The sequence below is a fragment of the Myotis daubentonii genome, chromosome X (assembly GCF_963259705.1).
Source record: "Myotis daubentonii chromosome X, mMyoDau2.1, whole genome shotgun sequence".
In the NCBI taxonomy this organism is placed as follows: Eukaryota; Metazoa; Chordata; class Mammalia; order Chiroptera; family Vespertilionidae; genus Myotis; species Myotis daubentonii.
In genome coordinates, this window is record NC_081861.1 from 106,890,740 (window position 1) to 106,917,110 (window position 26,371).

A 26,371-nucleotide genomic window follows, 5' to 3' on the forward strand; every position below is an offset into this window, starting at 1 on the left:
TAATGGCTTAAACAATAATAAATAAATACATAAATAAGTAAATAAATAAATAAATAAACATTGTATATTTGCAACATGGAATACTATGCAGCTGTAAAAGAGAATAATATCTTACTCTTTGAGACAGCATGGAGAGACCTGGAGAATATTATGCTAAGCCAAATAAGCCAGTCAGAGAAAGACAATTATCATATGATCTCACTCATATTTGGAATCTAATGAATAAAATATACTGATGTTCAAAATAGATCCAGAGAAATGGAACAGACTGATGAATCTCAGAGGAAGCTGGGGGTGGGTGAGGAGAGATTAATCAAAGAATTTATATGCATATATGCATAACCCATGGACACAGACAATAGTGTGGTGAAGACCTGGGCTGGGAGGGGGGATGGGTGCAGGGTGGAGGGGATCAATGAGGAAAAATGGAACATCTGTGATACTTTTAACAATAAAGATAAATTTAAAAATAAAAAATATTTTTTTCTTTATTGATTAAGGTATTACATATGGGTCCTTATCTCCCCATTACCTCACTCATGCCCTCAACCCCTGGTGTCTGTGTCCATTGGTTAGGCTTATATGCATGCATACAAGTCCTTTTGTTGATCTCTCCTCCTCCTTACCCCCACCCTCCCCCACCTTCCCTCTGAGGTTTGACAGTCTGATCAATGCTTCTGTGTCTCTAGTTCTGTTTTTGTTCATCAACAATTTCTAATATTGCTATCCAATGCTCTAGAAAATTTTAATGCTAAAGTGTACTTTATCAACAGCAAATCAGTCCCTTTAGTGGACTGAGGTAGAGGTAGAAAACACGTAGGCACTGAGACCATGATAAGGATAGAAGATAAAGAGGATTGGGCATTACAGAGAAAGGGCGAAAGCAAAGACACATTTTGACTATATTTCAATTTAAGGCATGAGTAATCCAGTTCCTACATGATTGCACTCTTAAGTATCTCTCTAAAATGTTGCACTTTCAATCTCTATGACAAATATTAACATTGAAGAAAAATAAACTTTTAATAAATAATAGGTAAAGTTCTTAAGAAAAGTTACCTGACATTGGAGGAGCTAGAATAGGAATAGAGTATGTTACTTGTTTTATTTATTTATTTATTTATTTATTTATTTATTTATTTATTTATTTATTTATTTTTAAATTCTTAATTGTTTAAAGTATTACATAAGTCTCCTTTCCCCCCCATTGACCTCTCCCCAACTGCTCCCACACCCAGCACATGCCCTCACCACCCTACTGTCTGTCCACATTGGTTATGCTCATATACAAGCATGCAAGTCCTTTGGTTGATCTCTTACCCCCTCCTCCATGCCTTACCTCTTAGGTTGTATGGTGTGTTCAATGCTTCTATGACTCTGGCTCTATTTTTTTCATCAGTTTATGTTGTTCATTACATTTTCACAAATGAGCCAGTTAGAGACAGATAAATATCACGTGATCTCACTCATTTGTGGAATGTTACTTGTTTTAGAAGGATGAAGTGAACATGCTACCACAACACCTGAAATGTCTTATAGGTGTGGAGAAACTGTTAGATCATGTGAAAAAAGTATTAGGCGTACTTCTTTGTAAGTAACTCATTTTTAATTAATATATAAATTTAATGAATGACTAGTGCTAATGTATGGAAAGTATTTTTAAAGCCTATGTTCTTTAAATGAAGGCATGTTCTTTTAAATTAAATCATATGTTAGTTATTGACACTACCTTGCAAGCCACAACTCTATAAAAATGAATATCATACCTTCACAAAATAAGAAAGGCAAGAATATTATAGGCACCTTAAACCTATAGTGAAGGAATTTCTAAAAATAAGAAAAAAATATAATAAGTAATGATATGCTAGAAAGAAGGAGGAGGAGGAGGAGGAGGAGGAGGAGGAGGAGGAGAAGGAGAAGAGAAGAAGAAGAAGAAGAAGAAGAAGAAGAAGAAGAAGAAGAAGAAGAAGAAGAAGAAGAAGAAGAAGAAGAAGAAGAAGAAGAAGAAGAAGGAGAAAGAAAGTAAGATAGTAAATCCCAGATCCAGGAGGTGCTACATAGGGAAGAATAAATTGGGAGGGAACTACAAAATTCTATCAGGCATGCCATTGGTGAAATACTACAAATGTCCCAAGGGCCTTGAAATGGGCTACTGTTTTCACTGTAGTTAAGCTTATTAATGTAAATTTTCCAAGCTACAAGACAAAATTAATTTGGTTACACTCACCTTAAAGTAATTAAATGCTTAAATGTCTCCATCTCCACCACTACAATCATTCACTCACTCCCTGCCTTATACTCCCCAGTAAGAGAAATAATAATGACTAAGACAAAATGGAGTTCTTAAAGCCATACAATTAGGCATGTACATAATTCCATGAGATGGGGCTTTTATCAGATCAGGTCAAAGAAATATAAATAGTAGTAGACTAATACAATATCCCTTTTCTTGTCAAGTGGTTGATGTGGTAAGATAGGACTGAGAAACATCGGACCAGGATAAAGCAAAAGGAAAAGTTGATGTGGGCAATTTAGAAAATTCTGTTGCAGAAAGAAGACTCAGGGAAAGGGAGACACAGAACAGGTACTTCAAACTTCTCTTTAACCTGAACACTGGGCTGGAGGAGCAAGAGTGGCCTTGAGGCTCATATATAGTTTGGCCCAGCTTTTTGGAACATCTTAACTGTGTATATTTATTAATATAAACTTGGGAGACTCCTAGTTCCAATATTATTGTCACAAAAATGAAACTCTCTCACTATGGTGCAACTAGAAGTGCTGGAAAAATAATCGCATCCTTTTAAATGCATAAATGAGTTTGCAAAAATGCAAGGAAATGATGTCCATTGCCATAATGAGAGGTTAGGTTATTCTCAACAACATTTACTAAGAAAATGAATTAAAATACTGTATAAAATATTGGTATTTGGAATCTCTTTAGAAGAAACAAAGAAATGATAAGATAGGAACTGTCAGACAAAATTTAAAGGAAAAGTGATAATCTAGAGAGGTAAAAACACAGGCCATTTGACCTTGAGAGTATTTGGTAGTCCAGGAAAATTTGAACTTTGTAAACTGGGTCCTCTAAGTATAGACTCTCAGGGTAATAGTAAACCACAAGGATATTATTTTTTGTTATACAAATACACATTACCTGAATCACCCAGATAACCTCAAGCTATAAATTTAGTTTAACAAGTTAACAGACATATAGTGTCTCTAAACATCCAGAAGCATATGCTAATTCTCGCTTGGTGAAGTTACCTTTATTCTAGGTCAGTGGTCGGCAAACCGCGGCTTGCGAGCCACATGCGGCTCTTTGGCCCCTTGAGTGTGGCTCTTCCACAAAATACCACGTGCGGGCACACACTTACAGTGCGATTGAAACTTCATGGCCCATGCGCAAAAGTCGGTTTTCGGAAAGGAGATAGACAAAACAAGTATACAAGATGAGTGTGGATGGGAGAGTTGGAAGAGATCGACCTCAGGGAAAGTACCTCAATCAGATTGAGGACGTTTTTAGCAAAGGCCAGCTTAGGAGTACCCTAATTAAGTTAATAACAATGTACCTACCTATATAGTTTAAGTTTAAAAAATTTGGCTCTCAAAAGAAATTTTAATCATTGTACTGTTGATATTTGGCTCTGTTGACTAACGAGTTTGCTGACCACTGTTCTAGGTGAACAACACAAAATGATAATAACCCAGGTACTGACAGTGAAAACCAATGGAAAAAATAATAAATCCACAAGAAAGCTTAAGTTATTAAAGTTATCAGAAATACAATTATAATAACTATTTACTAGGCTCAAAATATTAAAAGAGAATTATTAACAATTTTGGAGGGAACAAGACACTATAAAATGTGGCAAAGCAGATTTGACAAAGCAGATTTGATTGAATTTATTGTAAAAAGTACAATAGAAAAAAATGTAAAAACAAATAAAATATAGGGCATTTGTGGGATATTAGACATAACTAAAGAAAGAATTTGTACTGTAACATAAGAATGAAGAAATGAGCTATGATGCACACATAAAGAGATTGAAAATATGAAAGAAAGGTATAAGGCAAAAACCAAACAAACCAGAAAACAACAAAAAACAATAAGAAGGTCTAACATGGTTAATTAGAGTCCCAGAAGGAGGTAAGATAAAGAAAAGGTAGAAGCAATTTGAAATAGGTATCGGTTATGAGTTTCCCAGGAATGGCAAAATAAACCAAAGATTCAAGAGGCTTAATGAAACCTAAAAAAAAGATAAATGAAGAAAAACAACACCACTTCATAAATGGTATAATTATTTATTCACTACACAGTAAAACTCAAATAAATATAAAATAAAAAAGAAGCAAAATAAAGTAAATATTTTTGCTATGAAAAAAAAGAGAAAGAAACACACACGTAGATGTCATAATAAACAGCCAAATACCAAAGAGAACATGTTAGTGACAGTCTAAGAAAAAAGGGACTATCATCAAAGGAGTGGCAGCCCTGACCAGTTTGGCTCAGTGGATAGAGCGTTGGCCTGTGGACTGAGGGGTCCCAGGTTTGATTCTGGTCAAGGGCATGTACCTTGGTTGCAGGCACATCCCCAGTAGGAGGTGTGCAGTAGGCAGCTGATCGATGTTTCTCTCTCATCAATGTTTCTGGCTCTCTATCTCTCTCTCTTCCTCTCTGTAAAAAAAATCAATATAATATATATTTTTTTAAAAAAAGGAGTGGCAGATTAACTGATTATGGCTTTTCAATAACAACAATGGAAATCAAGACAATGGGATAATATAGAAATTGTTCTGAAAATTAAAAATAAAAACACTGCCAATTTAGAACTCTATATCCAGTAAAATATATCTTTCAAGGAGAGTGTAAAATGAAAATATTATCAGACAAAAGTAAACTGAGTTATCACACACCAACCCTCACAACGAAATATTTAAGGAATGATTTTAAGGCAGAAAGATAAATAATCGTAAATAGAAGAAATAAAGAGAAAATAAAGTACTAAACATATGCATAATTTTAAATGAATATTTACAGCACAAAACAGTAATAATGTCTTGTGCAATTCAATTCTTAAGAAGGTTTCAAATTAAAATATGTGAAATCAATAACATAAGTTGAAAGGGAATAACTAAAATTAAAGCACTGCAAAGTTTTTTTTAAATTGCTTGGGAGGAGAATAAATATTTTTGCTTTGCAATAACTTAAAAGATAAAAACAAAATCAATGATAAAATGTATATAAGGTTGAAAAAAAATTGTCAGGCAAAACACAAAGCACTATACATACGTATCTATCTATCTATCTATCTATCTATTCAAATATATCAATGATTACATTAAATGTAGTGAATTTATACTCCATTTCAAATGTAAAGATTGTAAATTTGTGGGGAAAAATCTAAATATGTGATGTAAAAGAGGGCCATATAAATTCTAAGGCTAAGGAAAATTTGTAAGTTAGAAAACAGAAAAATGTAAACTGTGAAAATTTTAATTTTTAAAAAGAACAATAAATTTATTTATTTATTTATTTACCAGAGGCCTGGTGCACGGATTCATGCACATTGAAAGAAAATTAATTAGAAGAAATATTTTATTTTATTTTTTTATATATTTTATTGACTTTTTACAGAGAGGAAGGGAGAGGGATAGAGAGTTAGAAACATCGATGAGAGAGAAACATCGACCAGCCGCCTCCTGCACACACCCCACTGGGGTTGTGCCCACAACCAAGATCGACGCTCTATCCACTGAGCCAAACCGGTTACGGCTAGACGAAATATTTTAGAGGCCTGGGAGGGGCTGCAGGAGATTGGCTCCAGGGTGTTTCTGGCCCCCCCTTGCCCAGTCCCAATTGGCGAGACCCCAGCGGAAAGCTAACCTACCAGTAGCAGTGTCTGCCCCCTGGTGGTCAGTGTGCATCACGGCAACTGGTCGAACAGTTGAAAGGTCAGACACTTAGCATATTAGTCTTTTACTATATAGGATAATTTTATTTATTTTTTCCTTTTTATTTTCATTGAATGTATTGGGGTGATGTTGGTTTATACAAATATATATATATATTTGTAAACCAGCAGTCGGACATCTCTCTCAATCCAGGACTGCTAACTCCTAACTGCTCACCTGCCTGCTGGCCTGCTCACCCACACCTGCATCCCCTGCCAACCTGAATTCCCCCAACTGCCCCCCGAGCCATCCTGCTTGCCCCCAACTGTCCCCCCCCCCTGCCGGCCTGCTCACTCCCAACTGCCCTCCCCTGCTAACCTGATGTCCCCTAACGACCTCTGCCTCTACCCCGCCACCATGGCTTTGTCAGGAAGGTCTCCTGGTCTAATTAGCATATTACAATTTTATTAGTATAGATATTTCTTGTGTACAATTATATAATACATCATCTGTATATTGTATTTGTCCACTAAGTAAAATCTCCTTTAGTCACTGTTTATACCCATTTTACACTCTTCTATCTCCCCTGATCTTCCTTTCTTTCTGGTAATCATCATACTGTTATCTCTATGAGATTATTTTTGTTTTTTGTGGGTTTTCTTTGTGTGTGTGTGTGCTTAATCCCTTTACCTTTTACACCCAGCTTCCCAACACCCTTTGCATCTAACGGCATCAGTCTGTTCTGTGTGTCTAAGGGTCTGTTTCTATTTTGTTTGTTAGTGTATTTTGTTTGTTAGATTCCAAATATAAGTGACATCATATGGCCATTATGTTTCTCTGGCTGGCTTATTTCACTTAGCATATTAATCTCCAGGTCCAATGCAAAAGGTAAGATTTCCTTCTTTTCCACAGCCAAGTAGTATTCCATTATGCACATCTTTTTTATCCACTCTGGGAAGCTTCCAAATCTTGGCTATTGTAAATTATACTGCAATGAACATAGGGATGCATATATTCTTTCCAATTAGTATTTCAAGTTTCTTTGGATATATTCCCAAAAGTGATATCACTGGGTCATACAATGGAGCCAGTTTTAATTTTTTGAGGTAACTCCATACAGCTGCACAAGTCTGCATTCCCACGTACAGTGACAGAGGGTTCCATGTTCTCCACATCTGCACCAACCCTTGTTCTTTGTTCATTTAGTGATAATAGCCATTCTGACAAGTGTGAGGTGATATCTCATTGTGATTTTAATTAGCATTTCTCTATTAGTGACATCAAGCATCTTTCCTATATCTATTGACCATATGTATGTCATCTTTGAAGAAGTTTGTGTTCAGGCCCATTGCACATTTTTAATTGATTGTTTTGTTTTTCCTAGTGTTGCGCTGTATAAATTTTGGAAATTAACCCCTTATTAGATGTATCATTGGTGAATATGTCCTCTCATTCAGTGGGATTTCTTTTCATTTTGATGTGGTTTCTTTGTTGTGCAAAAGTGTTTTATTAGTTTATTTTTCTTTTGTTTCCCTTGCCCAAAGATATATATCAGCAAAAAATATTGCTACAAGAAATGTCCAGTAGTTTACTACCTTTTTTCTACTAACATTTTTGTGGTTTTGAGTCTCACAATTAACTCTGTAATCTACATTGAGTTCATTCTTGTGTATGATGTAAGAAAGTAGTCTAATTTTATTTGTTTGCACATATATACCCAATTTCCAAGCACATTTTATTGAATAAACTATCTTTACCCTATTTTATTTTCTTGCATACTTTGTCACATATTAATTAACCATAAAGGCATAGGTTTATTTCTGGGCTCTCTCTTCTGTTCCATTGATCGATATGTCTGTTTTAATGCCAGTACCATGCTGTTTTGATTACTATGGCCTTTAAGTATAGTTTGATATCAGGTAGTGTGATTCTTCCAACTTTGTTCTTCTTTCTCAATATTGCTGTTAACTATTCGAGTTTATTTTTGTGGTTCCATACAAACTTTTATCTTTTTTTGTCCAGATGCACACACTTTTAATTTTATTTATTGTTGACAATTATTACAGATATCTGCCATTAACCCCCTCCTTTGCCTCACTTCAGCCAGCCCCTGCCTCAACCCAGGCCTTTACCCCACTATTGTCTGTGTCCAAGCATATAAGTTATTTAATTGATCTCTTTCCTCCCTCTCCATTCCCTTGGGGAATCCTCAGTCTGTTGCATGATTCCATTTCTCTGGATCTATTTTTTTTAGTTTATTTTGTTCATTAGATTCAACATATAAGTAAGGTCATGTGATACGTGTCTTTCTCTGTCTGGCTTATTTCTCTTAGCATAATACTCTAGGTCCCTCCAGTCTGTCTCAAAGGGTAACATACCCTGCTTTTTCATAGCTGCCATAGTATTCCATTGTGTAAATGTACCACAAATGTTTTAACCACTCATTTACTGATTGGAAATTGTGCTGTTTCCAGATCTTCACTATTACAAATAATGATGCTATGAACATTGGGTTACATATATTCTTTCTGATTGGTGTTTCAGGATAATTGGGATATATTCCCAGAAGTAAGATCACTATGTCAAACAATAGTCCCAGATATAATTTTTTTGAGGAAACTCCATACTGTTTTCCATAGAGGCTGCACCAGTATGCATGCCCACCAGCAGTGTACTAAGGTTGCCTTTTCTCCACATCCTTGCCAGCACTTGTTTGTTGATATATTGATGGTAGCCATTCTGGCAATTATGAGGAGATACTTCATTGTAGTTTTAATTTGTAACTCTATGATGATTAGTGATATTGAGTATGTTTTCATATGTCTGCTGGCCATCTGTATGTCTTCTTTGAAGAAGTGTATATTCAGGCCTTTGTAAATTTTTTAATTGTATTCTCTTTCTTGCTGATGTTGAGATGTATGAGTTCTTTGTATATTTTGGAAATTAACCCTTTATCAGATGTGTCATGGGCAAATATGTGCTTCCATACAGTGGGTTTCATTTTAATTTTAATGATGCTTTCTTTTACAGTGCAGAAGTTTGTAAGTTTGATATAGTACCATTTGTTTATTATTTACTCAGAGTTGTACCTGTAAAAATACTGCTACATGAGATGTCTGAGATATCACTGCCTATGTTTTCTTCTAAGATTTTATGGTTTCACAACTTGCATTTAAATCTTTTATCCATTTTGAGTTTATTCCTATTTATGGTGTAAGTTGGTGGTCTAGTTTCATTCTTGCATTTTTGTATGTACTTGACCAAGTTTCCTAACACGTTTATTGAAGAGACTATGTTTTCTCCCTTGTATGCTTTTTCCTTCTTTGTCAAATATTATTTGACCAGATTGGCATAAATCAATATCTGGGGTCTCAGTTCTGTTCAATTAGTCTATATGTCTGTACTTGTGCCAATACCAGGTTCTTTTTATTTCAATCGCTATGTAGTATAGTTTTATATCCAGTATTGTGATCCCTTCAACTTTGTTCTTCCTCAAGAATGCTGTGGCTATTCTGGGTCATTTTTGGTTCCATATAAATTTTTGAAATATTTGTTCTAGAGTTTTGAAATATGCCTTTGGTATTTTAATTGGAAATGTGTTGAATCTGTAGATAGCTTTGGGTAGTAGGGCAAAGCATTTTTTTTAATTTTATTGGGGTGACATTAGTTAACATGAACATATAGGTTTCATGTATGGGTTACTAATTTATAAAATCTGTATATAGGACCATGTGTCCACCACCCAAAGTCAAATCTTCTCCTGTCACCTCATATTAGGACCCCTTTCTTCCCCCACCCCACTGTTTATAAGTTTCAGTTTTACATTCCATATATGAGTAAAATCATATAACTCTTAGCTTTTTCTGTTTGACTTATTTCATTTCACATAATGTTCTCAAGGTCCATTCATGTTATTGTAAATGACACTATTTCATCCTTTCTTATGGCCATGTAAGAACTCCATTGTGTATATATACCACATCTTCTTTATCCAGTCCTCTATCATAGGGCACGTTGGCTATTTACAACTCTTGGCCACTGTGAATAATGCTGCTATTAACATAGGGGTGCATATAACTTTGCATATAAATGATTTGGAGGTTTTGGGTATTCAGGGGTGGGGCTGTTGGGTCATATGGTAGCTCTATTTTTAATTTTTTGAGGAGTCACCAGACTGCTCTGTATAGTGGTTGTATCAGTCTATATTCCCACCATCAGTGAATGAGGGTTCCCTTTTTCCCACAACCTCTCCAACACTTGTTGTTTGTCTTGTTGATAATGGCCACCCTAACTGGTGTAAGGTAGTATCTCATTGTAGGTTTAATTTGCATTTCCCTGATTGTCAGTGAAGTTGAACATCTTTTCATATATCTATTGGCTGTTTGCACGTCTTCTTGGAAGAGGTGTATTTTCAGGTCTTCTGCCAACTTTTTTTATTGCATTGTTTATTTGTTGGTGTTGAGTTTTATGAGTTCTTTATATATTTTGGAAATTAAACCTTTGTCAGAGCTACTGTTTGAAAATATCATCTCCCATCTGGTTGGCTGCCAAAAATCATATGATCTTGTCAATAGATTCAGAAAAAGCATTTGATAAGATATAACATACATTTATTATTAAAACAATAACATAAGAATAGAAGGAAAGTACCTCAATGTAATAAAAGCCATATATGATAAACCCTCAGCCAATGTCATACTCAGTGGTGAAAAACTGAAAGCTTTTCCCCTAAGATCAGGAACAAGACAAGGATGTCCACCCTCACCTCTCTTATTCAACATAGTACTGGCATTACTAACCAGAGCAATAAGGCAAGAGGAAAAAATAAAAGGTATCCAAAAAGGGAAGGAAGAAGTCACACTGTCATTTTTTGTGGATGATATGATGTTGTATATAGAAAACCCTAAATACTCTACCAAAAACTACTGGAAACAATAAGCAAATACAGTCAAGTTGCAATATACCAAATCAATGTGCAAAAAACATTGCCTTCCTGTATACCAACAACAAAACTTCAGAAAAAGAAATGGAGAAAATAATTCCTTTTGAAATTTCAACCCAAAGAATAAAATACCTAGACATAAACTTAACAAAGAATGTGAAAGACCTATATGCTAAAAATTACAAAACATTATTAAAAGAGATTGCGAAAGACACAACAAAATGGAAAAATATCCCATGTTCATGGATTGGAAGAATCAACATAGTTAAAATGGCCATTTTACCCAGAGCAATATACAGATTTAATGCAATCCTCATCAAAATCCCAATGTCATTTTTTAAAGAAATAGAATGGGAAATCATCAGATTTGTATGGAACCACAAAAGACCCAGAATAGCCAAAGCAATCCTGAAAAAAAGAAAGAAAGAAAAGAAAAGGACAACACTGGAGGTAACATGCTATCTGACTTCAAAATATACTACAGAGCTACAATAATCAAAACAACATGGTATTGGCAGAGAAACAGATACACAGATCCATGGAACAGAACAGAGCCCAGCTATAAAACCACACATATATGGATAGATAATTTTTGACAAAGGAACCAGAAATGCACATTGGAGTAAAGGTAGTCTCTTCAATAAATGATGCTGAGAAAACTGGAAAGCCACATGAAAATGAATGACACTGGATTGCAGTTTGTCCCCATGTACAAAAAATTAATTCAAAATAGATCAAAGACTTAAACATAAGACCCAAAACTATAAGTCACATTGAAAAAATATAGGTACCAAACATGGATCTGGGTGGTAGAGAACATTATATAGACTTGATCCCAAAGGCTAGGGAGGTAAAGGCAAAAATAAATGAAAGGGATTATATCAAACTGAAGAGCTTCTGCACAGCAAAAGAAATGGACAACAAAAGGCAAAGTATTTTAATGATGTTAATTCTTCCAATCCATGAACATAGTACAGTATATGCTTGCACTTGCTTGTATTCCTCTATTTCCTCTTTCAATGTACTAGTTTTCAGAATACAGGCATATATATATATGCCAGAGAGGAAGGGAGAGAGAGAGAGAAACATTGATGATGAGAGAGAATCATTGATTGGTGCCTCCTACACGCCCCCTACTGGGGATTGAGCCCACAACCCAGACATGTGCCTTTGACTCTAATCAAAACCAGGACCCCTCAGTCCATGGGCTGATGATATTCACTGAGCTAAACCAGTTAGGGCTGAATACAGGTCTTTTATGCCCCTGGTTACATTTAGTCCTTGGTATCTTATTTTTGTTGTTGTTGTTGCCATGGTAAATGGGATTGCTTTTTAGTATTTCTTTCTGAGAGAACATTATTGGTGTATAAAAATGCCACCAATTTCTGGATATTAATTTTTTATCCTACTACTTTGCCAAATTCATTGATTAAATCTAATAGTTTTTTGTTGGAGTCTTTATGGTTTTCTGTGTATGATATCATGTCATCTGCAAATAATGACAGTTTTACTCCCTCCTTTCCAATTTGGATGCCTTTAATTTTGTCTTCTTTTCTGATTGCTGTAGCTAGGACTTCTAGTACAATGTTGAATACAAGTGGTGAAAGAAGATAGCCCTCTCTTGTTCCGGATCTTAAGAGAAATGATTTTAGTTTCTGCCCATTGAATACGATATTGGCTGTAAGTTTGTCATATATGACTTTAATTATTTCATGGTATGATCCCTCCATTCCCACTTTGCTAAAAATTTTTATTATAAATCGATGCTCTATTTTGTTGAATGCTTTTTCTGCATCTGTTGATATAATCATGTGATCTTTATCCTTCATATGTTATGTAGTTTATCACATTAATTGATTTTCAGATATTGTTCCAATCTTGTATCTTAGAAATAAATTTCAGATTATCATTGAGTATCATCTTTTTTTTTTATTTTTGGATCTGGTTTTCAATATTTTGTTGAGAATTTTAGCACTTATGTTCATCAGAGATATTGGTATATAATTTTCTTCCTTTATAGAGTCTTTTCCTGGTGTTGGAATAAGGATAATTCCGTAAGCTCATTAAAAAAGCTTGGAAGACTTCCATTCTCTTGAATTTTTTTGGAATACTTTGAGGAGGATAAGTGTTACTTCTTTTTGAATATTTGGTAAAATGCACCTGTGAAGCCAACTGGTCCATGACTTTTATTTGCTCAAAGGTTTTTATTTATTATTATTGCTTCAATTTTTTTAGTTGCAGTTGGTCTATTCATGTTTTCTTATTTTTCTTAATTCAGTTTTAGAAGATTGTATGTTTCTAGGAATGTATCTGTTTTGCCCAGTTTGTCCAGTTTGTTGGCATATAGTTGTCCATAGCATTTTCTTACAATCCTTTGTATTTCTGTGGTGTCAGTTGTTACTTTTTCCATTTCATTTTTTTAATTTTATTTATTGGGTCATCTTGCTTTTAAAGATTTCTCAACTTTATTTATCATATCAAAAAACCAGCTCTTGGTTTTATTGATGATTTGCATTTTTTTGTCTCTGTCATTTATTTCTGCTCTGATCTTTATATTCATTTCCTCCTACTTAACTCTGGGCTTTGTTTGTTGTTTTATAATTAGTACTTTTAGGTGTAGGTTTCAATTCAATTGAAATTTTATTGTTTCTTAAGGTTGGCCTGTTATGTTATGAACTTCCTTCTAAGAACTGTTTTTGCACTTTCATATATTTGTTGTTGTTGTTGTTGTTGTTGTTGTTGTTGTGTGTGTGTGTGTGTGTGTGTTGTGTGTGTTTATTTTCATTTGTTTCCAGGTAACTTGATTTCTTCCATGATCTCATCGTTAACCCATTCATTGTTTAATAGGATGCTGTTTAGTCTATATGTGTTTAAATGTTTTCAATTTTTTGTAGTTGATTTCTAGTTTCATACCATTGTGCTTCGAGAAGATGCTTGATCTGATTTCAATCTTCATGAATTTATTAAGACTTATTTTCTGTCCTAATATGTGACCTATCTTTGAGAATGACCCACATGCACTTGAGAAGAACTTATATTCTGCTTCTTTGGGATAAAGTTCCGTAACAATCAATTAAATCCATCAAATCCAGTGCGTCATTTAAGGTTGCTGCTACCTTGTTGATTTTTTTTAATATATTTTATTGATTTTTCACAGAGAGGAAGGGAGAGAGATAGAGAGTTAGAAACATCGATGAGAGAGAAACATCGATCAGCTGCCTCCTGCACATCTGGGGATGTGCCCGCAACTCAGGTACATGCCCTTGGCCAGAATCGAACCTGGGACCCTTCAGTCCGCAGGCCGACGCTCTATCCACTGAGCAAAACCGGTTTCGGCTACCTTGTTGATTTTTTTGTCTGGAAGATTTATCCACTGATGTCAGTGGGGTATTAAAACCCCCTCCTATGAATATATTGCTGTTAATGTCTCCCTTAATTTCCACTAAGATTTTCTTTATATATTCAGTTGCTTCTATGTTGGGTGTATATATGTTTACAAGGGTTATATCCTCTTGATGGCTCCCTTTAGTATTATGTATTGTCTCTTAATATGTCTTTTGTTTTAAAGTCTATTTTGTCAGATATAAGTATTGCTACCTCAGCTTTTATTTTTGTTTCCATTTGCATGGAATATTATTTTCCACCCCTTCACATTCAATCTGTGTATATGTTCTGTTCTGAGGTATGTCTCTTGTAGACATCATGCATATGGTTCATATTTTGTTTTTCATTAAGCTACCCTATGTCTATTGATGGGAGCATTTAATCTATTTATATGTAAGGTTATTATTGATAGGTACTTATTTATTGCTATTTTATTTTATGCCTATGTATTTCTATATTTCTTCTTCTTCTAAAAGCAGGCCCTTTAATATTTTTAGCAATACCAGTTAGGTGGTAATAAACCTCTTTAGCTTTGTTTTTTTTTTTTTGTTTTTTATTTTTTGGGTTTTTTTGGTCTGAGATATTTCACCTTTAATTTTAAATGATAGCCTTGCTGGATAGAGTAGTCTTGGTTGTAGGTTCTTGCTTTTCATCACTTTAAATATTTAATGCCAATCCCTTCTGGCCTGAAGAGATTCTGTTGAAAGATCAGGTAGCAGCCTTGTTGGTAACTAATTAACTCTCCCTTGATCCTTTTATGATTCTCTCTTTGTCTTTAACCTTTGCCATTTTAATTATGATGTGTGTTGGTGTGGGCCTTTGGGGTTCATCTTGATTGACACTTTCTGTGCTTCTTGAACTTGTGTGACTTCTCATCATAAGGTTAAGGAACTTTTTAGCCATTATTTTTTTAAAAAACAGGCGCTCTATTGCTTCCTTACTGTCTTTTACCTCTTCTGCTACTATGATGCCAATGCTATTATGTTTGCTGTTGTAGCAGTGGTCCGCCGTGTTATACTCATTTTTTAAAATTCTCTCTCTTTTTTATACTCTGTTTGGGTACTTATTGTTATCTTGTCCTCTAAATTGCTGATTCAATCCTCAGTTTCATCTAACCTGCTGTTGATTCCTTCTACTGTATTCTTCATTCAGATGTTATATTATTCATTTCTGTCTGGTTCTTTTTTATGGTATCTATGTACTTTTAAATGCTTACTATCTCTTAGTTAAAGTTCTCCCCAAGATTATCCATTCTTCCCCTGAGGTTGTTGAGCATCTTTATAACCATTGTTTTAAACCCTGCATCTGATATATTTTTTTGTTTCCATTTCATTTAATTCTTCTTCTGGGAACTTTTTTTGTTTGTTTTTTCATTAGGAGCATATTTCTTTGTTTTCCCATTTTGTCTGCCTTTTTGTGTTTGTCTCTGTTTATTAGGTAGATCTAGTATAACTCCCAAGCTTGTTATGAGGGCTTTCTGATGTAAGTGCCTTGCATGGCTAAGTTGTGTAATCTTCTAGGTCACCTGAGCTAGGTGCTCCAGAAATGTGTGGGCTAAGTACCCTCTCCTGTTGTAGTTGGGTCTTGAATGCTGTTCACACATTCATGGATAGAGTTAATTCTCAGCCTGACTGACTATAAATATAGACCTTGTTCACTGTGCATGAGTCACTGTTCAAGGGCTGACTTCTGAGGCAGAGTTGTTCTAACATGGTCTCCTGTCTGCCAGGGTCCCCGTTTCTCTGTACTCTTTGTGCAGCCAGTTGGGTCAAGCTCTGGTGTGATTTGAAGCCTACAATTGCTTGGGTTGGTTTGTGCCACCCTTGGCCAGAGCTCTAGTGCAGGTCAATGTGAGACATTGTGTCTAACTGGTCTTGGACTACCTGTTTGGAGCTACCACGTGATTCACTGTTTGTGATTGTGTCTATTGGGCCTTGGTGTGGGGGGAGGGGCCAAGCTCTGCATCAGGATTAGCTTCCTGAAGCTCTGGGCTAGGGGCAGATCAATACAATTAGAAGGCTTTCCTGAGTTCTGAATCCATCTATCAAGCACTCAATGGGGACAGTGTGGCCTCTACTCCAGAGTCATACCACTTAGTCCCTGCAAAATCTCCAAGGATAGCTCCCCAAGGAGATGCACACCACAGGTTCAGGTTGGGTGAAGCCAGCTGTCCCCACTGCACGATCATGTTTGGCAGAAGTGGTCCCTATGGGCTTGGGTAAACAGATCAAGAAAGCCTTCCATTGGGGTGACAGAAGCTGGGCCAAGGGAGAAGATCAAGGACCCTTGAACAGTGACTCATACACAGTGAACAAGGTCTATCCTTACTAGTATAGTCAGTCAGGCTGAGAGTTAACTCTACCCATGAATGGGTGAACAGCATTCACGACTCAACTACAATAGGAAAGAGCATATAACCTATACAGGAACCATTTCTGGAGCCCCTAGCTCAGGTGATCTAGAAGCTTATACAACTTAGACCCATAAGGCGACTTCACTCCTCTCCTTAGCTCTTTAGCCATGCTTGCTCAAGCCCTGGACTGGAGTCTGAGGAGGATTCACTCTAAATGTTCCAGCTATGAGAGAAGCCACCTTCTGCTTGCAGAATTGAGTACAGCAGGATGGGTCCTGCATGACTAGGAGGAGCAGATAGAGGCAGCCCTCTGATAGGATTTGTGCTGGCCCTTTGGAGGGGAGTGAGTTGTAAGCCTCCCCCTAGCTCTGCAGCTGTGCAGCCAGAGACCCTGGCAGGAGGCTCTGAGAGGATCCCACTAAAGGTACCTAACCTGCAGGACAGAAGAAAGATTGGCTCCTGTTCCAAAGTCACACAGTTCAATTACTATGTGAAATTCTGCCTATAGTTTCTCCAGAAAAAAAATAATGCACCTCATGTCCCTGTTGGGTGCAGCCAATAGTAGTTGCTGCCGAACTCAGGTTTAGTAGGGTAGTGTTGCCAGTATTTGGAGGACAGGGTTAGTGCACTCTCTCAGCTGGTACTATAAGAATAGGAGTGCCTGACCCTGGAAGGTGACACCTGCGTGCAGTGTGGGATGTTGACTCAGGATTGGGACCTCGATAAATGACCCTCCAGATCTCTCTCTGGAGTCATGCCACCTAGGTATTCTCTTTAGGACTCCCATATGCTCTGAGTCTCCTTTCCTCTACCAGAGTCGCCGGTGAGTGCTTAAGAGCGAGTTCCTGTGTGTTGCCTCTTTAGGAGAGCACCTGGGATTTTAGCTGACACCCTCCTTTTTTTCCAGCAGACAGAGCCCCCATTGATTTTCACTATGCAGGCTCCTTTTCTTGGCCCTGGTGCTCTGGTTTGGAAGTCCCAGCGTGAGACCCATTGCTCACTCCAGTTTCTCAGCTCCAGCACCTGAGTGCAGGGGTCAACCCTCTTCAGGTGTCTACCCTCCTTAACAATCTTTGTGTATCTTTTTTTAATAAATCCTTGGATATCATAATTCTGTTCAGCTGGTCATTCAGGTTAATTGCTCTATAATTTACCAGTAAATTTGGTTGGGACCCAGAAGGAGGTGTGAGTAGCTTCCATCTACTCTGCAGCCACCTTCTTAAATTTCATGATTTTTTTCTCTTAAATATATTTTTTATTGATTTCAGAGAGGAAGGGAGAGGGAGATAGAGAGAGAAACATCAATTATGAGAGAAAATCATTGATTGGCTGCCTCCTGCATGGCCCCTACTGAGAATCGAGCCACAACCAGGCATGTGCTCTGACTGGAAATCAAATCATGACCTCCTGGGTCATAGGTCAACATTCAACCACTGAGACACATCAACCAGGCTTAACTTTTATGTTTTTAGTATTATTTATTTATTTATTTATTTATTTGGAAAAAAACGGTTTAGCTATGGCAGACAAGATAGGTTTTATTGTAAAATGCACCACTGCAGAAGAAGCAAGTTACTTCATGGTGATAAAGTTTCAATTCACTAGGATAATGTAAAACAACAAACTTGTGCATATAATAGCATAGCCTTAAAATGTGTGAAGCAAAACTTCACAGAGCACAAGAGGAAATGACAAAGCCAGCTCATTCATTAATAGAACACATAGAAAAGAATCAGTAAACATGTAGAAGATTTTAATAAGCAGATTAAAAAAATCCCAACAAATTGAATAATAAAAAATGTTTTAAAAATCTACAGAATATATACTATTACACACACACACACACACACACACACACATTGTGCATTTTTAGCACAATCACATTTAATTATTTTATTAGTGTTAACTGAACACATATTTAATTGTCTATCTACATTATGCTCAGCACTTTGGTGGGATATGGAAACATAGAGATTACTGCCACATGCTTCCCAATAATAGCTATATGAATCTCATGCTTAAATGTGCCAAACTTGCTGTTAAGTACTTTATGTACGTTATCTCATTTAACTCTCAAAGCAACACTATGAGGAAATGAAAGTTCCAAGACATTAAGTGACCTGTCTGAGGTCACACAATAACAGGGACCAAGCTGCCTACTTCAAAGTCAGGGCTCTTCACCCTTATGACTGCTGCTGTTCAATGCTGCCTCCCAGATTCCTTAAGGACTTCTGCCCTCCCAAGAGCTCATAGTTTACTAAGACTTTATTGTTTTATATATTCTCTAATTTTTTCGTAAAGTAGTTTGATGCCCTTTTCTAAAAGTCTTTTTGCTTTTGCTAATATCAATTATGTACCAATGACCTCAATAGTTAATAAAGTGATTTTACAATTAAAAATGACTTTGGAAAGAGCCCTGTTAGCTGGAAATAGGCTGCATCTGGTGTTTGGGATCTGCGGGCCACTTGTAGACCTGGAGCTGCCATGGCTTATCACGAAGGTACATTTAGGATCATTGCTGATGAGGGCCAGGGATTCAGCTTGTTAGGTTCATTCAATTGCTCTAAAATCTCAGAAACTGCAATGTGAACAATTTCAATAGTCCATTTGCATTATTATTCATAAAATTAGAAAGTATACTGCAGTAACAAAGTTTCTCAGAAGAGGTTCCCTATTCTTTTAATCATGACACATTTTAATTTGCTTTTTCAAGGAGCCAGTTAAACACAATAGAATTTAAAACTTGGATATTACTGTGTTTCTATTCTGATTTAACTCTTCATTAATAATATCTACAAAAAACCTACCCCAAAACATCAGTATACTTATATTAATACAACTGTTATAATTCTGAAGTACAGTAATATTATAATTTTTATTTATTTAAAATCTCTATTGTTGAAAGTATTACATATGTCCCCTTTGTAGCCCCATTGACCTTTCTCAGCCTGCCCCCCCAGTATTCGCCATGCTGGATTATGCATATTTATATATATGAAAGGCTAATATGCTAAGTGTCTGACTGTCCAACTGGTCGCTATGACGCACACCAACCACAGGAGCTGCAGAGCTGTGGTGACTTGGCAGCAGCGGTTCTCGAGTGACACACCCCAAAACCAGAGAGGAGGGAGACCGATTCCTCAGGGTGCTGTGCAATTCCACCTTCGGCCATGGGTTATGATGTTGCTGTGGTACAGTTGGCCCCGAATCTGGTTAATTGCACACTTGCATTTATGTTCCACACCCTGTACAGCAGCAACTTTGCAGAGTGCCATCTTGCACTCCTGGACCCCTCTGGGGATGTTGGAGAACTGGTTTCTGCCTGATCCCCACAGGCAAGGCTGAGGAACCCTTCCTGCCGGAGGGAGCCCACTCACTCTGCAGACGCTGGGGAGGGACCACTGGAGGTTAGCTCAAGGGCGTGTCTGGTCCATCTCGTCCTGTCCAGCCCTGTCAGCCACCTTTTAATTAATTTCCTTTCAATGTGCACAAATCCATGCACCGGATCACTAGTATGCATATAAGTTCATTGGTTGATCATTTCCCACCCACCCTAACCTCCCCTACCTTTTCTCTAAGGTTTGACAGTCTGTACGGTGCTTCTATGTCTCCGGATGTATTTTTGTTCATCAGTTTATGCTGTTCATTATATTCCACGTATGAGTGAGATCATGTGATATCTATCTTTCTCTGACTGGCTTATTTCACTTAGCATAGTACTCTCCAGGGCCATTCATGCTGTTGCAAATGGTAAGAGTTCTTTCTTTTTTATAGCTGCATAATATTCCAATGTGTAGATGTACCACCATTTTTTTTTAATCTACTCATCTGCTGATGGGCACTTAGGCTGTTTTCTAATCTTAGCTATTCTAAATTGTGCTGCTATGAACATAGGGGTGCATATGTCCTTTCTGATTGGTGTTTACAGTTTCTTGGGATATAGTCCTAGAATTGGGATCACTGGGTCAAATGGGTGTTCCATTTTTAACTTTTTGAGAAAACTCCATACTGTTTTTCACAGTGGCTGCACCAATCTGCATTCCCACCAACAGTGTACTAGGGTTCCCTTTTCTCCACATCCTTGCCAACACTTGTTTGTTGATTTGTTGATGATAGCCATTCTGACAGATGTGAGGTGGTACTTCATTGTCATTTAGATTTGCATCATTCAATGATTATTGACTTTGAGCATTTTTTCATATGCATTTTGACCTTCTGTATGTCCACTTTGGAGAATTATCTATTTAGGGCCTTTGCCCAGGTTTTGATTGGATTATTTATCTTCCTTTTGTTAAGTTGTATGAGTTCCCTATAAATTTTGGACATTAAACCCTTATCAGATATAACATTGGCAAATATGTTCTCCCATGCAGTGGGCTGTCTTGTTTTGTTGATGGTTTATTTGGCTGTGCATAAGCTTTTTATTTTGATCTACTACAATTTGTTTCTTTTCTCCTTAGGTTCCATTGTCCTAGGACAGTGATGGCAAACCTATGACACGCATGTCAGAGGTGACACGCGAACTCATTTTTTTGGTTTATTTTTCTTTGCTAAATGACATTTAAAAATATATAAAATAAATATCAAAAATATAAGTCTTTGTTTTATTATGGTTGCAAATATCAAACAAATTTCTATATGTGGCATGGCACCAGAGTTAAGTTAGGGTTTTTCAAAATGCTGACACGCAGAGCTCAAAAGGTTCGCCATCACTTTCCTAGGAGATGCATCAGTAAATATATTGCTATGAGAGATGTGTGAGATTTGGTGCCTATGTTTTCTTCTAAGATTTTTATGGTTTCACATCTTACATTTAAGTATTTTATACATTTCAAGTTTATTTTTGTATGGTGTAAGTTTGTGGTCTAGTTTCATTTTTGTGTGTGTATATCTGTCCAAATTTTCCAACACCATTTATTGAAGAGACTGTCTTTACTCCATTGTATGCTCTTGCCTCCTTTGTCAAATATTAATTGAACATAAAGGCTTGGGTTGATTTCTGGGTTCTGTGTTCTGTTCCATTGGTCTATATATCTCTATATATCTGTTTTTTATACCAGTACCAGGTTGTTTTGAGTACAGTGGATTTGTAATATAACTTGATATCTGATATTGTGATCCCTCGAGCTTATTCTTCTTTCTCAAGATTTGTGCGGCTATTCAGGGTCTTATTTTACTCCATATAAATTTTTGGAGAGTATGTTCTAGGTCTGTGAAATATTCTCTTGGTATTTTAATAGGGATTACATTGAATCTATAGATTGCTTTGGTTAGTGTGAACATTTTAATGATGTTGATTCTATCAATCCATGAACACAGTAAATTCTTCCATTTGTTTATGTTTTCCTCTATCTCTTTTTTCAATGTCCTGTAGTTTTCCAAGTGCAGGTCTTTTATCTCCTTACTTAAGTTTATTCCAAAATATCTTAATTTTTTTTGTTGCAATCATAAGTGGGATTTTTTTTTTCTGTTTGTTTGTTTGTTTTTTAGTTTCTCTTTCTGAGAGTTCATTATTGGTGTATAAAAATGCCATAGATTTCTGGGTGTTAATTTTATATCCTTCTACCTTGCTGAATTTATTTATTAAATCTAGTAGTTTTTTTATGGAGCCTTTAGGGATTTTCATGTACAATACCATGTCATCTGCAAATAATGAGTTTTACTTCCTCCTTTGCAATTTGGATGCCTTTTATTTCTTTTGTCTCATCACTATGGCTAGCACTTCCAGTACTATATAACATATGAGTGGTGAAAATAGGCATCCCTGTCTTCTTCCTATTCTTAGGGGAAATAGTTTTAGTTGTTGCATACTGAGTATGATGTTGGCTGTAGGTTTGTCATATAAGGCTTTTATTATATTGAGGTATGATCTCTCTATTTCCAGTTTGCTCAAAGTTTTTATCAAAAAGGGGTATTGGATTTTGTTGAATGATTTTTCTGCATCAATTAATATGATCATGTCATTTTTGTCCTACAATCAGTAAATGTGCTGTATAACATTTATTGAATTGCACATATTCTACCATCCTTGAATCCCCAGAATAAATCTCCCTTGGTCATGGTGTATGATCTTTTTAATATATTGCTGGACCTGATTTGTTAAAATTTTATTGATGATTTTAGGATCTATGTTCATTAGGCATATTGCCCTGTAATTATCTTTCTTTGTCTGATTTTTGGATTAGGGTAATGCTAGCCCTATAGAAAGAGCTTGAAAATGTTCCTTCCTCTTAAGTTTTTTTTTTTTTTTTTGAATAGTCTGAGGAGGATGGGTGTTCTTCTTTGAATGTTTGGTAAAACTCCTCTTCGAAGTCCTCTTGACTAGGACTTTTGTTTGCTGGCAGTTTTTTTTTTTCCCCTTATCACTGCTTCAATATCATATGTAGTGACTGGCCTACTCAGGTTTCCTGATTTTTCCTGATTGAATTTTGAAGGTTTTATTTTTCTAAGAATGTGTCTATTTTGTCAAGGTTGCCCAGTTAGTTGGAATAGAGTTGTTTATAGTATTTTTTTAATGAGCCTTTGTATTTCTGTGGGGTCAGTTCTTATTTTACTTCTTTTGTTTCTGATTTTGTTTATTTGAGTCTTCTCTCTTTGTTTCTTGGTGAGTCTGGCTAGAGGTTCATCAACCTTTTTTATCCTTTCAAAGAAGCACTTCTTCGTTTTATTGATTTTTTTGTATTGCTCTTTTGTTGTTTCGGGTTTTTTTTTTTTGGTTTTTTTTTTTTGTCTCTATGTCATTTATTTCCACTGTGATCTATATTATTTCCTTCCTTCTACTTCCTCTGGGCTTTTCTTGTTGTTCTCTATTTAAGCTGTAGTGTTAGATAGCTTATTGCAAGTTTTTTTGTTTAATTAATTAATTAATTAATTAATTAACTTTTTTGAGGTGGACCTGTAGTGCTATGAACTTCTCTCTCAGGATTGATTTCACTGTGTCCCATAGATTTTGGATTGTTGTGTTTCCATTGTCATTTATTTCCAGGATATTTGGTAGCCCATTCATTATTTTAATAGCATGCTATTACCCCTCCATGTGTTTGATTATTTTTGACTGTTTTTATTGTAGTTGAGTTCTAATTTGATGCCATTTTGATCTGAGAAGATGCTTGATATGGTTTTAATCTTCTTGAATTTGTGGAGACTTATTCTCCACAAATTCAAGCCTGTTTCTTAACATGTGGTCTATCTTTGAAAATGTTCCATGTGTACTTCAGAAGAATGTATGTTCTGTAGCACTGGGGTGAAATGTTCTGAAGATGTCAATTAGTTCCATAGATCTATTGAATAATTTAGGATTGCTGTTTTCTTATTGATATTTTATCTAGAGATTTATCCAGTGATATAAATGAGGTATTACAGTCCTCTACTAGGACTGTATTGCTGTCCATCTCTCTCTTGTTATCTTCCAGAAATATATATATATATATATATATATATATATATATATATATATATATAGATAGATAGATTTACCTGTACTGGGTGCATATATGTTTACCAGAGTTATATCCTCTTGTTTTATCGGTATCTTTAGTATTATGAGGTGGCATTCATTGTCTATTATTAGGGCCTTCACTTTGAGATCTATTTTGTCATATATAAATATTGCTACCTCAGCTTTTATAAATTTCCATTTGCCTGAAGATTTTTTTTTCATCCATTCACTTTCAGTCTATGTGAGTCCTTTGTTCTGAGGTGGGTCTCTTGTAAACAGCATATATATGGGTCATGTTTCCTTATCCATTTGGTTACCCCAAGTCTTTTGATTGGAGCATTGAAAACATTTACATTTAAGGTTATTATTGATAGGTATTTGTTTGTTGTCACTTTTATTTTTATGCTTGTGTTTCTCCATCTCTTTCTACTTCTTCTTCTTACTATAGTCCCTTTAGTATTTCTTGCATTGCTGATTTGGTGGTAATAAACTCCTTTAGTTTTTTGTTTTTGTTTTTTTGTCTGTGAACCTCCTTATTTCCCCTTCAGTTTTGAATGATAACCTTGCTAGATAGAGTATTCTTGGATTCAGTCCCTTGCTTTTCATTACATTGTATACTTCATGGCACTCCATCCTGGCCTACTGTACTTCTGTTGAGACAGCAGCTGATAGTCTAATGGGAGATCCCTTGTAGGTAACTTTCTGTTTTCCTCTTGCAGCCTTTAAGATTCTTTATTTCTCTTTATTGTTTGCCATTTTAATTATGATGCACCTCAGTGTGGTTTTTTTGAGGGGCTCATTCTTGTTTGGGACTCTTTGTGCAACCTGCTCCTATGTGGTTTTTTTCTTCCACAACTCAGGGAAGTTTTCTGTCATTATTTCTTTAAACTGGTTTTGTATTCCTCTCTAGCTTCTTCTCCTTCTGCCATCCATATTATGCAGATGTTGTTTGGTTTCATGTTGTCCAATAGCTTCTTTAAATTCTCCTGATTTTAAATTATTTTTTTCTATTGCTGCTCTGACAGGGTTTTTTTTTATACCCTGTCTTCTAAAGCCCTGATTCGGTAGTCAGCTTCTTCTAGTCTAGTGTTGAATCCTTCCAGGGTGTTCTTTCTGCAGCTATGTCATTTTTCATTCTCTCTTGTTTCTTATCCATGTTGATGTTTTTCTAATTCATCTCCTTATAATTCTCCCTTAGTTGTTTGTAATTCTCAGTCAGGTGTTTCAGCATCCTTATAACCATTACTTTGAATTCTTTATGTGACAAATTACTTGCCTCCATTTCATTTAGTTCCTTTTCTGGTGATTCCTCCTATTCTTGCCTTTAGGGATTAATTATTTGTCTCCCCATTTTTGCAGTCCCTTTGTATTTCTATGTCTTAGATCAAACTGTTATGCTACCCAGATTTTTCAGGATTGATCCTATGTAGTAGGTGTTTTGCGATACCCAGTGGTGCAACCTCTCAGATCTCCTGAGCAGGGTATTCTAGGAAAACCCCCAACTTGAATTATTTGGGTTTTTCTGATGTAGTTGAGTCTTGAATGTAATTGTCCCATTCATGGATGGAGTCTCCTCACATGTTGTCTGACTATGTGTGCCTAAACCCTGACCTTGTCATGCAAACTGTTGTGAATGTGCTCAAGGTCACAACTCTTGTGGTGAGAGTTGCCTGCGAGGTCCTGCTGGTGTGCAACTCACTATCCAGTCCCAGAAACTATAGCAGGGGTGGCATGGGACTCATTTCGGGTGTCCAGGGACCTATGGCAAGGTTTGTTTCAAGGTACCAGTGGAATACAGCTCCCTACATGTGTCCTGGATGGTGTCCAAGGCCAGTTTGGGTGGAGGTAAGGCTACACTCCTTGCCGTGCTGCTCTCCTCTTCAAAATAGTGTGGCTTCGAGGAGAGAAAGATGGCAACTGGCAAAAAGGTAGGGAGGGAGAGTGTGTGAGAGAGTGAGGGAGTGATAGAGGAGTGTGTGGACATCTGTGGTGTGTGTGAGAGCTATGGACAGCTATATCTTACAGGTCTCCAAAGGGGCTTCCAAACCAGGCAGTCTTAGATAGTGAAACACTGCAAACACTCTAGGGAGGACACTACCAGCACAGAGACCACACCATCTTGAAGAACAGAACTGCTTGAGACTAGGATCCTAGCCTCATTACTACCCAATCTGGTCTCAATTGCAAACCAGGACCCTACAGCCACTCAGGTAAAATACCTGTGGCCACAGCTGTAAACCCATAGACACCAAGACCCCAGGCAACCTGACCGCAGATTTCTGTGAGTCATAGAGCCAATCCCGGTACCTGCTGGCCCATGGCAGTGGCATAGGAACTGCCAGACCATCTCCATACAAACAGG